This window comes from Ambystoma mexicanum, chromosome 5q, assembly GCF_040938575.1.
Source record: "Ambystoma mexicanum isolate Mex_15411 chromosome 5q, UKY_AmexF1_1, whole genome shotgun sequence".
Taxonomy (NCBI): Eukaryota; Metazoa; Chordata; class Amphibia; order Caudata; family Ambystomatidae; genus Ambystoma; species Ambystoma mexicanum.
This window is the reverse complement of record NC_090933.1, coordinates 1392108619-1392123429: the sequence shown is the minus strand read 5'-3', so window position 1 is coordinate 1392123429 and position 14811 is coordinate 1392108619. Positions and strand designations below refer to the sequence as shown.

The 14811-nt window shown below is 46.4% G+C and overlaps 1 non-coding gene across 1 annotated transcript; it reads right to left on the bottom strand.

Annotated features, from left to right (window-relative positions):
- Positions 1-3622: 3622 nt before the first annotated feature.
- Positions 3623-3786, bottom strand: LOC138498943 (U1 spliceosomal RNA). The gene has a single exon (XR_011279032.1). It is a non-coding gene; the product is annotated as a U1 spliceosomal RNA (small nuclear RNA).
- Positions 3787-14811: the final 11025 nt, after the last annotated feature.

Below are 14811 nucleotides of genomic sequence, written 5' to 3'. Positions count from 1 at the left end.
TATAAGTAATAGTGACTGTGTTTTGAATTTCTTATCTTTTTCTGTGCTAGTGTAATTTATGAGTGTGCCTAGGGATGTACATATAAGTAATAGTGACTGTGTTTTGAATTTCTTATCTTTTTCTGTGCTAGTGTAATTTATGAGTGTGCCTTTAAAATAAATAAGTATATACTTTTACACCTAGCTCTGGTCAGTGTTTGCTTGTACTACTGTGCCTCTGTACCTATTTTGTATCCTCTATATACTGCCTAACTCTTCTTGAGGGAAGTCTGACTGCTCAGCCACAGCTACCACAGTGAATCTGTGTGGTCCAGACTGCTACCAAGTGGGTTTACTGCCAACACCTGTAGTCTTAAATCTTTTGCAGTGGTCCCAGAGGGAACTGCACAGGTTTTTGCCTAACAGACTCTGAGGACCGGCTTGACACCTCCCGTCCGTGGCCGGGGCAGTTAGACTGGGTCCCAATCAAATTATGATCAACCCAGATGCTGGGGATTTACACAGAAGTAAGGAGCTTTGTCTCCCTGTTAAGATGGCTGCCACCGAGGCATCAAAGGAATCACAGCCTTGTTGGCCCTTTGTCCGTCCTCGCTTGATACCTGATTGGCTGGATCAGGCCTTATTTCACATTAGTATGGGAAGCCAGCAGGCGAGGCCGACCCCCCTCCAAGGACCCACTTGAAGGACAGTGTTCAGTCTTGTCTGACCCTGTCCTGCAGAAGGAGCGTGCCCCTCCAGCCTCCAAGCAGACCCAGAGGCTAGGGAAACACACAGAAGTAAGGAGCATCAGCTCAAAGTAAAGATGGCCACCGCTGAGGGATCGAAGGAAGCAGGGCCTTGCTGGCCCTTTGTCCCGCCTCGCATGATTCCTGATTGGCCGCGTCAGGCCTTATTTCACATTGGTCCCGTGAGCCGGCAGGCGATGCCGGCCCCCCCTTCAAAGACCCACTCAAAGCACTGTGTTCAGTCCTGTCCAGCCCTGTCAGGCCACTGGAGGCCAGATGCCAGCCTACTATTCCTGGAATGTACCGCCTCATGATGTGAAACCAAGCATATCGATCTCCTTAAAAATGTTTCCCCTCTTGCCTGACCCTTCCACCATTCATCCCTTGTACTTCCTCCCTGACGCCGTTCCCTATCGCACTAGATTAACCAAGTCGGGAGACCCAATGATTACAGGTGACTTTTGGGCCACTATTCCATGCACAAACAAGTACAGGAATTTGCAACTAGCATCGCGCATCTCCACACTGCTCTTACAACCACCGGATACTCCCCACCCCCTAATTCGAGAAATAGGTTCCTGGGCTCAAGATGACGTGCAAGCCCCTCATGGCACACACCCTACTTGGCATTATTAACATGCTCACCTGCAGCCCCTGCTTCGTCCCCAAAACCATCAAGCAGTAAGGACTGCACGCCCTCTTCTCATTTATGGCTAATTTCCCTCACCTAGTGAGTCCCTCAGCAGCTTTTCTGGATTTCTGGGGTTTATATTTTCCACTTGGTAAGAGTGTAAGCCTTTTTCCCACTCTTACATGTGTTTGCCATGTGTATTTCTACTGTTTGTGTGATCTTGCGCTCTGGAGCTACACCACTCCATGAGCTCCACTTTTTGTGTGTGTTACACAGCACCTTCAGTGCAGTGACACAGGGTTGTCTTTGAGACATCCCACTGACTACATTTTTTCTGGGGCTGACTACTGTCCCCCAGAACAGGTAAAGTTGCCATTTACTTTATGAAGTTATTTAAACTGCAGACCCAATACACCCCATCTTACATGGAGTATTGGAAGGGGTTAATTCCTACTACTTGTTGTCTGCGCCTCTTGGAGCTTTGTTTTGCTCCCTTAACACTAAGACTTGGCTGGTGGCAGTGGGATCTACCATAACCTTTCTACCGCGATTATACTATATAAATGTGGTACTGTTTTAGGCTATTATATTAGCCTCGAACATAATCCCGCTTGACCAACTACTTTTTCTTTTGGCTCCGGTCAGGTTTAGTTGCCATTTCTTTATGTTAATATCCTTCTTGTGTTTTACTTTGCGCGGCAAACCAGGTTTGCCTTCTTTGTTCGCGACCTTTGGCGGGCTTCTATGAAGAAGCCCTCCTTTGGCATCTGGGTGTCTAGGTGGACTGAATGTGAGGAAGGGGTTTAGTAACCCCTTGCACAGGGTCTCCTTGGAGACCAAAGTCACACTTTGTGTCCATTGGCTGAAGGAGTTGTCCTCGCTGGACAACCCCCCTGCTGTGTGATTGACAGCCAGGCTGTGTGAATGGGGGATTTTCGCATAAAAGGCAGGCTCTTGGACTGGAAGTCAGTCGCCACCCGAACTACAAGAACCGAAGAGAAGCAGAGAATAAGACGGCTGCTGCAACCCCCGAGATCGGTGAAGCCCTGCTGCAGTCTTGAGCATCTACCCTTCAACGACAGAGAAGATCCAGTCCGGAGTCTTCTTCCCTTGGGCCTGGTGGGATCAACCAGCTCGCCTTTCTACAGCCAGAGAATCCTCTCCTGTGTTGAAATCGCTGCACAAAGCTGTAGTGGTCCGGATAGCCGTCAGAAGAGCCCTCTCCTGTTTTAAAGGAGCGCACCTTTTATTCACTGTTGCTTTTGCTGCTGCTGGCCTCATCCCTGGGTAGTGCAGATCGCTCCAGACGTCCTCCTTCTTGTCCCCACAACTGAAGCTTCAGGAACCGTGAGTCTGCAGGAACTACCAGGAACAACTGCCTTGACACCAGCTTTCTTCATACGAATAAGGTACTGTGCACATTTGGTCGTTCTCTACGTCCCACCTTGAGAAATCGGGGTGAACCCTTTTTCTTACCGAAGGCTTGTCCTTTCTTCCTTCCCTCTTATAACTTTTGCCTCCCTTTGACAATGTCCAAGTACTCCTGGCATCGTTAATCTCGAACTGTTCTAAACGTGTGATCCTCGACAACAGAGCCCTGCTCCATTTTACACTGGCGCAGGCCTATTGACTTTATCTGCATTGTTGAACTTGTCCTTTGATTCTAGTACCTTGACAAAAGTATTGCCTATGATTTTTATCCCCTTTGCCTTGATTTTTATTCAATGTGCTAAGTGTGTTTGTCTACCGTTACATTTCTTCCCGCAGGTACGCTTTTCTTTCGTAAGACCAAACTGTCATTACTGTCAAAAAGTGAGCATTTCTTAACCTCCGGTAACGTCTTTTGTTGCACAACACCGGTCTGTCAAATCCTAAGGTACTTACCTTGAATTGTCCTAAACCAAGGGAATTGGTTGTCTGTAGTATATTTAAGAGTGTGGTTTTGTTTAATAGAAGTGAAGTGTTTTGTGAACAGATGGTTTAAAAATAAATGTACTTATATTTTTTAACCATAAACCTTCAATCAGTGTTTGCTTGAGTCACAGTAATTGTAGTCCTTTGTGTAATTCCTATTACTGCTAATTTGCTCTTGAGATAAGTCTGGCTGCTCCGCTACTGCTACCACTATAACTGTAGTACAGGCTTGTACCAAAGGTGAAATTGTACTATCACTTGTAGACTTAATCACCTGTCGTGTTCCCTAAAGGTACTGCAGAGGATTCTGCCTAACACTGGTGTACAGCGGTGGGATTATTATAATTTTTTTTTTTGGAAAGCGCGAACGCAGTCCCCCACTACCAGAAATTATGCAGTCCAGTATCCCACATTTGGGGACATCGCAGGGGTCAGCACATCCGGTGTGCAATGGATGAGACTCACCCTGGGAGAACCACCTTAGTGATCATGGTGTCTCCCCTGCCAGGTAAGTATAGCGGTGGGATTTTTAAGTGTAGAGATTACACTTAGAGTGCTGCTATTACCTTGGGTCAACTAACCACAAGGCTAAACACCACAGAATTCTATTAACTGAAGAATCATGTCAAATATGGAAAACTACAGTGAAGAGAGTCTCTAAAACTACACTGCTGAGGTTTTGAGAACCATGTGTAGAGAAAAGAACCTCTCGGGTAAAGGAAACAAATCTGAATTGGTTGCTAACTTATTGGGAAAACAATGTCTGGAGAGTGGGTCAGAAGGACCTACCGCTCCAGAAAATGTGGATAATGATGTTTCTGATTCTGAGAGTGTTCAATTAGAAGAATTAGATGAGTCTTTGTTAGGAGGCCCTACAACTCCCTTACCTGCTCAGAGACCATAACCTCTATCCACAGGGACCCCAAAAGGTCCTACACGTACTCCTGAATTTATTGCACTTGAGAAAATGAGACTTGAGTTGGAAGTGAAACGTATTGATGCACAAACTGCCATGAAACATCAAGAATTAAAGCTCAGAGAAATGGAGATGGCTCATGCTTTAGAGATGAAGAAATTGTCTGTAGAAAATGCTTCTCTCCCAGGATTTTCTAGGTCTTCCAGCCCTAAGAGACCCTGTATGCCAAAGGAAATGATTGGTATGTATGAGACTAAACTTGATGTTTTGGATTGGTTGGCAATGTTTGAATACAATCATGGGATTCAGGGTATCTCATGGAATCAGTTGATTCCTTGGCTTTTCTCTAGGCTCCCCCTGTTGCAAGTGATGCTGTAATGGAGTTGGGGGAGGTGGATAAGCAGGATTATGAGTGTGTGAAGCTAGTTTAATTTCTAGATTTGGGAAGACCCGTTTCCAGTACCTTAAGAGGTTTAGGACCCTCAAAAAGCATGATGGTACCCCTTGTGCTACCTGGGTGTGTGACTGTTTGAAGAACTTAGATGGTTGGGTTAAGGGTTACAAAGTGAACACTTATGAAGGTTTGAGGAATCTTGTTATGTTGGAGTCAATTTATGATGTCTGCTCTCCTGCGCTGAGACATCACTCCTGGGCTCAGAGGCGGGGCCGAAAGCCCAATAGATGGATGGCCACATGAATGATCAGCTTTCAAACGTCTCATTCAGTCCCATCACACTCTCTCCAAACTTTGAGGCTGGCTCCACCCATGCTTGGAAGGCAGTTCTTGGGTAGATGCACCAGTTCACATTGCTCCCCTAATCAAGCGGACAACTATTTTGAAGTTAGGTGAATTGGTGCACCATTGTTTTGTGGATTATTATAATGTGGGCGAATGGGTTTCGCCACAGATGTCAGCAGGCCCTCATTTTTTAATAACTGTCCATGTGGTAGGGCTCACTGTTCTTGTAAGCCCACAATGTAGGATCTGATCACCTTGCCCATTTAAGATACAACCGTGCACTGGACTGGAGGGGAGCACAAGTCAATGCCCCTCAAACCCCATATTCTCAAAATGACCCTCATGTGGCCAAAGGGTGCCTAATGTCACCTATCAGCAGGCAATGCTCATGTATCGGGGAGTTATCTGTGTTTTAGCTGAAATAAAAGTTTCTGAGTTACAAGAGAGCTGTTTGGCCTAGGAAGATGAGACGCAGCACCTTTTCACACATTCCTTCTGCTCCCAGAAGCCGCTATTAGAGACCTTCCGACAATCACCATTTGTTTGCTTTACAAGCCCTTTCCTCTAAGTGGGTGGTACAATATTGGAGCGTGGGTGAGGCTGCGGACTGAAAAGCCTCAATGATAGCCTGCATGCTGTGTGCTTGGAGCCGACTATGCCCCATGGCACTGAGAGTAATGCACGGGGCTGTGCCACCTTATAAGGACCAAGTTAGTGATCAATTGGGCTGTGACCCTTTAAAAGTGATCCTGTTGACATACACTGCTCGGTTTGCAAAGGAAGGGATTTGGTGTTTGAATTAATCATATTACTTAACATAATTCTGAACAAGGGTGACTGAGATCTGTAGCCCCTGCCAGCCCATGCAGAATAAGTCTGTGTCATGCATACGAAATGCACATACTATGCCTACGCATGCCTACGTCTGCCACGGAAATCGTTTTAGCAGCTCACATTACATACAACTCAGCAACTCCACTCAGCACCCTCCCCAACCCACCTCTCCCGCAATCACTGAGACAAAGACTCAATACTTGCTTGCTTGTTTGAAATTTGGTATATTCTCTTTGCTGGTGAAAGTAGCATCATGTAACAAAAAAGTCTGCTGCGTGCCAGAGTCACATGCTGAAGAGTGGGTACCCTGGCGACAACTGCAACGTCACATAGTGATGTAGAGTAGGGTGGGCACAGCACTCAATAGCAGAGCTAGAGCACACAGAGGGACCCAGTCCATTCAGATAACCTGTATGACCAACAGGCGCAGGTATACGCCCCAATAAGAAACTGTACTACACTGCACGGGCGTGGTCCAAGTGAGAAGCCACCTGCCCCAAAGCCTTGTCGTTTATATATACGTGCACTGATGCTCCTATAAGATGCATGAACTAATTAAGTAGAAACAGTCTATCATGTCGATCCAGGCATTTCCAGTCTCTGATGCATGTGTGTGCTTTGGGTTTTGTAAAAGGTCCCGCATGTGCAGTTAATCCCCAAGCGGAAAAGACCCAGGATGCGGGGCAGGGATATCATTGGGCGGTGCTGCCATGAAAGGCCTAACCATGGTATTGCCATTACTTCAGCAGCTGTCAGTGGGCGAGTGCCCTTTATGGCACCTAGGAAACTGGCACATGTCTAATCTTCAATAAGACAGAATATGCTCATGGTAAGTGTGCCCTGCATTTTGTGTCTCATGTGTTCCTAAAATCCAACAGCAGGACGGAAGAGAATATGCTTCCAGGATGAATTCAAGCAAAGTACAAAAGACTCAGTGGGCTCACTTGCACAGTTTCCTTTAAATATGTCACGTGTCCCTGTATTAGGGCCGGCTGAAGATGTATTAGGGCTGCAAGAGGCAATTTCAACATGTTTGAGCCCCCCCCATCCCCCTTTGCCTTACACAATACGGCAGTGCTGGAGCATTCAGGATACCAGGAGAAGAAGCATGTTTACCATATTGCACACTGAAAGTGTTGGCGCATGCACAATACTGGGACTCTGGCACATGGAGTTGCCATGAGCACTCTTAGCAGTACACACATGATGCATACCAGCACATGCACTATCCGGGGAGTGCCGCAGCCAGATTCATGCACAAATACCCATCGTCAGCTACACATCATGAGTAAAAATCAACCCTTAATTGACATTTTGGACTCCGCTGCCTGGCCTGGCCTAATGCAGCAGCATTTACATCAGCCTACCAGCAAACGGCCATAGAGCACCTTGGTTAATCAATTGTTTGAAGAAATTTGGCCATGTAAGGGCATTAATATCTCTACTACAGTGCCCACTGAAAGGGGCCTTCAAAACTCTATGAATCATCAGCGTATTTGAATAATTGGCACAATTATCGGTCTGTCCTCCTCACAACGCCTAACAAACCAACTGGGGTCACTCAGGTCTGCAACACTGGTATTAATTCAGGCTGCCAAACCAAATCATCTCTGCTGCAGAGGTAGGACAATCACCCACCTAGACCCCAAAATGTGTAGTGATTGCCCTCTAAATGTAAGAGGAGAACATGTGATTCAATGCTGTACAAGGTCTTTGAGGTCTTGCTTCTCATCAACCTTGATTTCTAACTGCAGGCCTGCAGTCTTTCACGACCCCCCCACCTCATCACACCCCACCACACCAAGTTCTGATCCATATCCAACAAGCAATCTGCCATCTCATGACAGCATGCATCTATCGTAGGTCCTTGCACTGTGACATTCCCATCACAGTGACAATTGCAATGAAGTCTAACTTTGCTAAATGCATTTAATCATATGTTATGTAGCATATCGTTAAATACTTGTTGTTAAAGTGTCTGTCCCCCACAATTGGAATGTAATAAGAATCAGTGGGAAAGCATTGGTAAATCCCCTGCCGAATGCCTTCATGTCTCAGCCTCCTTTTTTACCCCGCTCAGTTTTTCTTCAGCGCTTTGAAACAGTTTGCTCTGCATGTAGCGCTTTACGCAACTTCAATTAATAAATGCAAGATACCAGCCCAGGAGTAGTATTGCGACATACGTGAGACAAGGATTTTCAGGACATGTGGGATACTGAAAATACTGGACCGTATATGCAAGATGCCAGTGATCGCTACACACATACTTATTAAGGAAAAAGGTAAGCACTTTGATGATGATTTAAAAAAACGCTGTTAACAAGCACAGCAACAGTGAGTGGAGTGGTCCTAAATTGCAGGGTGCTTTCCAATGACTGATTGAGTGGAGTAGGTAATAAGTCCCTAAAACCCCCGCCCACCGACAACTGCGCAATCACAATCCCACTCCTCTCCACCGTCCACAGCCAGTCCGAGGATCAAGCTCCAACACTGCCGCCCACCGGCACCAAGCAATTTATCTATTCAATAACGCACTGACCTGACTAAAATACTGCCCTGCTCCACTCGCCATGCCAGTCGTTGTGAGATTCAGAGAGCAATCTCAGTCAAAGCAGTGCACTGAGACATGTGGTCGCCCGCCTCCCCGCTGTGCGCAGCCCTGCCCCTGCGCAATTTGTGCAGCACCTCATGTGATGCGAGTGAGCACAAACCAGGGCTGCAGACGTGACAAGCGCAGTGCTCTGTCCTCAAACATGCATGCGCTTGCCAGCCTATCCTCGACCCTAGGAAGAAAAGAAATGCGCAGCCAATTTCATGCAAGCCACCCAGGCTGGCTCAGACTCGATGTTCTTTTGTTTATTTATGTATCCTTCCGCAGTTCCGCTAAGACCCAAAGAGGCCCTATGCCCGAGGCCTACTGGGGGGGTGTCCCGGTGGGCCAGTCCAGCCCTGAGACAGAGATACCATAATAACACACTATTACTCATCATGATTGCTACACATGCCATCTTTAATGAATCCAACTGGTGGGTCTGCTTCCATTTATCGCAGCACGGGATAAGGGGCTAGGTTGGTATATTCATCCTCTACCTTTGACCTTTGACAACTGCCTGCTATACTTCTCTTAGAGCACTATTCTTTGGTCGCTGGAACGATAGCATCTCGGGGAACTTTGATGGGACTAATTTGAATCAGTTTGAAAAACGTGTTTCGACTCCCTTGGGATACACGCTCTTTGCGAATAGGAGTAAGCCTAATGTTGCTTCTATTAGGCCATCTGATAGACTGTCTGATTCTTTTCAATCCTTGATCTCTTTTAAAATGGCTCCTATAGGCAATAAGGATGCCACGCCTCCTTCCTACACTGTTAACCATAGCCCCGATTCAGTTTCTTTTTGCATACAGAGGAATGGTACTCAGTCAATGGGTGATTGTAAAGGTTGCACCAACGTTGCGAATTTGACTGAGGAAGACAGACCTTTGTGTGTAGGCAAACCTGTCTACTTTGTTTGCGGTAATGTAGCATTCCCGTGGTTACCCAGGGATTGGCAGGAAACCTGTTACTTAGGGATCCTGTTACCCGGGGTATTCATAGCCAGTACCGTAGAAGTCTAAAAGGCTCGTCCACGACGGGACGAGGATGGTGACACTTCAGCACAAATTCTGGGCGATGTAGCTAAATCCTTTGTGCCATTTTGGGGACAAATAATGAACTCTGAAGATATCAGGAGACTAGCGAGAGTGTTGGAGAGAACTATCAACCGAACCACTGACATACTCTATAAAATGACTTTAGAGCAGAAAGCAATAAGATTGGTAGCACTTCAGAACCGGATGGCATTAGATGTCATCCTGGCTGAACGTGGAGGGGTATGTAAATTAGTGGGGTCCGCTTGCTGTGTTTTCGTACCAAACTCCTCCCCAACAATTTTCAAAGCAATACAGAATTTGCATGTCTTAAATTCAGAAGTGCATGTTCCTGAGGGGAACTGGGATCTTAGCTCCTGGTTCTGGAACTTCTTGCGATCTTGGAGATGGAAGCTACTTTCGGTCTTGCTGATCATCTTAGGAATCCTGCTGTTTCTTTGTTGCTGTATACAATGTCTACCTGATATATGTTCGATGTTAGGAGGATGTTGTGCACAGGCGATGGGTACATTAGGACGCAAGGTATGTGCCCCAGACAAGAACTCCAATGAATATGTGTTGAAGGAAATCCTAGTAACCGATTTTATGGCAATAGATATCTCCGATAGTGATTCAGAGTGTATGGACGTTGAGACGTGGAGTCACTCGTAAAATGACTATAAGTAGATTAGCGCTTGGCTTAGTCCAAAAGGAGGGTTTGTCGAACGGGAAAATCATATCATGCCTCCTTTAGTGTATATATTGGCCTAAGCCCAGTCGCTCTGCGAAGAAATCCGCGTTACAAGGTCTTGACCTTAGATCAGTATTAGCCGCCATTTTAGGTTCATCCGCCATTTTAGATTCTCACTCTAAAGTCACCCTGTGTCCTAAAATGGTGGACAGTGTTGTTCTGCGTTTAACATGGTCGTCTTGACCTCTGCATGTGAGTTAATGTATAAACTGCCTGCAGGCCAAATGTTAGGGTCATGTAATGAGACCTTGTCCTTCGTTGACCTGTGGATAGAGGATTACCTGTGCCAACGATACTAATCCATTGACATATATTATGCACAATACTGTTTGAGCATCTAATGTGAACACTCTTGTTTAACTATATTGTCAAAGATATGTACGAAGGTTTAATATTGAATCCATAGACACACTGTTGGTATTGTAACTTGTTGGCAAATGTATTAAGGAGAACCCCTAAAATGTATAGATGCATAAATTAGAAGTGAACTCAGCACGAACCCTAGATCCGAGATTCATTAACTCATAGGTGGGCTGGACATCATGTTTTGGACTGTATAAAAGGTGCAACTAGTTTGATTTACAGTCCCACTCACTGAACACACCGAACAGGGCTGGAATTCGCTGTGTTGTACTGAGAGCCTGATAGCTATCTGTGGCTTTGTCCTTTGAAAACTGTTCCGTTGTAGAATAAAGATCTGTGTATCTTTTGAACCCGCGTTTGGTGTATTTCCTTTTGGGGTACTCAGCCTCGATATCTTCTTTTTGCATTCACAAGAGCTCCTGACTACCACCAACCCTTCATTGTATAAACTGATGCTTCAAATGCAGGTATAGGTGCAGTCCTTAGCCAACTGGATGAGAAAGGTATGGAACACCCCATTTGTTTCATCAGCAAGAAGTTAAAGGATCCTGAGACAAGGTGGGCAACAATAGAACGCAAATGTTTTGCTATTGTGTGGGCACTGAAGAAGTTTAGACCATACTTGTATGGAACTACTTTCATTATTCAGACTGACCACCAACCCTTGAGATGGATGATGCAAATGAAAGGGGAAAACCCCAAACTACTAAGATGGTCAATCTGCCTGCCATGGTTTGATTTTACCATTGAGCACAGAGCAGGAAGTCACCACCAAAATGCTGATGGTCTCTCTAGGATGTTTATAACCAACTAGAGGTATGTGTCACGGTACTTGCCTCCAGACATCAGGAACAGACCAACATGCCCAGGGTACTGGCACCCATGGGTACCTTTAAGGCCCCAAAGGATTCCCTAAGGACTTCCTGGACTCGGTCCTGGTGCCGTTGGTGCCAGGCTCATGCTGCCATCACAAGTAAGGCAGGTTTCAAAGGAAGAGAACCACGTGCAGACCAGTCTGAGGCAGGCTGAAGGGACTACTTTACCTGAGGAACTACTTGCTAGGGTGTGGTTGGAGGGACTACTTTACCTGGGAACTACTTCTTGAAAGCTATGTAAACCACGCCCTCAGAACAGAACACGCTTCGCGTTATTCTGCACTCCTGCAGCGTAACGCTCAATGTGTCTGTTAACTTCAGGCCTGTCTTCAGCCACGCCCGTCCAGTTCTTCACAAGCTACCTGCAAAGGAAGGACGAGAGAGGAGAAAACAGAACAAGGCTCTTACCCATTGCGCCATCTTGATCGCTCTGGAGTTTTCGTTTCTGCTGAACTGAAAAGGAAAAGACGTCAGGTTAGCCACGCAGACCACGTAAACTACATTGCTATCCTGCGCAACGCTAATACTCACCAGAGGGCTGCTCATCCCAGCGATCCAGCAAAGCACCATCACTTGATCGCCACCATCACTCGATCGCAGCTCCGGAGCTGCTGCACCTGTTGAACACAAAGAAAACATCAGGTTAGCTGTGCATTGGGGAAAGGTCTCATTTGAACATTTAACTCTTACTAGGCGCTACTATTCGCCTGAAGGCTGCATTTCCTAGCGGTCCCGCAAGGCATCATCACGCGATCTCTGTCCCGTAGATACAGCACCTGCAGAATACGAAAGAACAGCAAGTTAGTTGCGCAGAAGAACAATACCGCATGTAAAGACTTTATCGCATAACGCTGGTGTGAACTTACCTTGGAATCCAGCTCAACGTTCCTGGGAAGAAGTTCTCTTCATCTTTTAACACCAAGGGGAAACTTGTAAGAAAGAGGCACAGAAGTGAACTTTGGCAACTTGAACTCTAAAGCAATCCATACATAAAGACTTACCCCACTGAGTCACAGTTGTCTGGAACTCTGCAGGATCAGTGAAGTAACTAGATCCTTGAACTACTACGCACCCCTGCATACAGTCGCAGGATGGAGAGTCTGCCATTCATAACACTAAGGTGAGACACAGAAGAGGAGTGCACAAGAAGTCCACAGGAGGCGGGAGTTGGCCCTCCTCCTTATGGTTGGGTAACATTTCATTTAACCTTTTAGGCAAAACTGTTTTCCGTGACGGAAGAGGGAATCGGAGGGGGCACGAGGAGCCATTCAACATCAGACCGTCCATTTCCGTTCGGCGCCCCTTTGGAGACCAGGTGAGCATAACAGAACGCAAAGCCTTCACACAAACCTCTACCTGGGCGCCATGGAAATCTCAGAGACTGATCAACTAGCCCAGCTTTTGGGGGAACTCAGAGCAGAGGTGCATACGGCTCGACAAGAGACCAATGCTCTGTTAGGCAGAAACCTGTGCAGTTCCCTTTGGGAACACTTCAAAAGATTTAGGACTACATGTGTTAGCAGTAAACCCACTTGGTAGCAGTCTGTACCACACAGATTTACCTGGTAGCTGTGGCTGAGCAGTCGGACTTCCCTCAAGAAGAGTTAGGCAGTATGCAAAGTATACACAATAGGCACTCAGACACAATAATACAAGCAAACACTGACCAGAGCTTTGGTTTCAAAGTATATAATTATTTTTTCAAAAACACACTTGGTTCGAAACACTCCAGCACTCTTATTGTAAAACACTTTAAACACGTTACTATATAATATATACAACCCTTATTCCTTATCAGATAAGTCTTAGTTAACACCACTTATTTTCATAGAGAGGTGAGCGCTTAACTATAGATGGCATTCCAATAAGTTCATGAAGAAGGGAGGGAAAAAGACAGAATATGGAGAGATACACCACTCTAAGATTTAGGAACACTATTAGCAAGGCAGAAGAGCAAAAGTCACTTGTGAGCCAAAGTACATAGGCTGGGCCCACTCTTAGAGAGAGCAGAGCACAATTGCGCCCAAGATCACACAGTTACTCTAGGCTTAGAAAGTCTTGCAGAGAGTTCAAAAAGAGTTTAGATAGGCTCAGAAAAGTTTAGCCAGGGTGTCCCAGGCTAACCCAGGTTCGAAAGCCGTGGGCTACATCTACCCCGTACAGTCGGTGGCAAGGGAAGCCAGGCGGAACACGGTACCTTAAGTGGGAAGGATCCTCCAGTGGTGGCAGTTGTTCCTGGCAGCGGGTGCAAGTCTCGTCGTCGTCCAGGGGAAGAGACTATCTCGACTTGGAGGAAAGATGAAGGTCGTTGCACTGCCAGGGAAGAAACCAGCCATGGAGTTTTCCGGTTAAAGGTATTACCCTTTATTTTGCGGTCGTGGTAAAACGTGGTATTCCGGTTGCCGGGGTGCTTGGCACAGGCAAGGTGGCCACGAGATGCGTTGGGAAGGCAAAAAGACAGTGAAACTGGTTATCTCCATCAGTCAAAGGAAGAAGACTCTCCGGTGGGAGATCTCCTCTATCGTTGGGAAAAGTGGTAAGACAGTCCAACAGGGCTCCACCGGTGGTGTCGTCGTGGCAGGTCAGCTCAGCTTCTCCCTCTTTTGTTTCTTAGGTCCTGTGGTGACTTCTGAAGTTCCAGTCCCCAAAGCCCTGCTTTTATGCAGAAAACCCCCATTCACTCAGCCTAGCTGTCACTCAAACATGCTAAGTGGTGAGCCGGCCGGCTCACCACTTGGGCCAATCAGGGTGGAGTGCGACTTGAGTTGCCTAGGCAACTCAGTCCAGGGAGCCTAAATCCCCCTCCACCCATCCTAAGTACCCCAGACAGAGTGGCACCACTTTGGAGGGCTTCTGTGGAGAAGCCCGCCAAAAAGTGGAACAAAGGGCTCGACTTGGGTTGGAGTCACAGAAGAGAACACAAATGCCATTTTAGAACCGAGTTTTGGCAAAAAATACCAACCGGAGAATTAATAATAATTAAATAAACCGGCGGTATGTTCGAGGCTATCGTAATTAAATAAATAAAGATAGTAGCCTCAAACAATGGGAAAATCCCATAGAGAAATATTTGCGGTTGAATATAAAAAGTAGTATCCACTGCCACCAGCCAAAACTCGATCAGGGGGGACGAAGACGTGCCCCCTCGACTAACAGACCCCGGGGCAATCGAATTGCCCCAGCCAGTACGTCCACAATATGATGGTTTGTACTGGTTCTGTTCAGAATTCAAGACTAGTAAAGTCAACGGCGACTTTACATGCCCTGGGAGACAGTAGTCAGTTCCAGGGTATGGAGTCTATACTGGGGAGTCACTATGACACCCCTGTGTTACTGCACTGAGGGTGCTGTGTAATACACATCACAAAAACACATGAAGCCCTATGGAGTAAAAGACCCCATAGCCCATTAAACACATCTAGAGTCAAAGAAACAC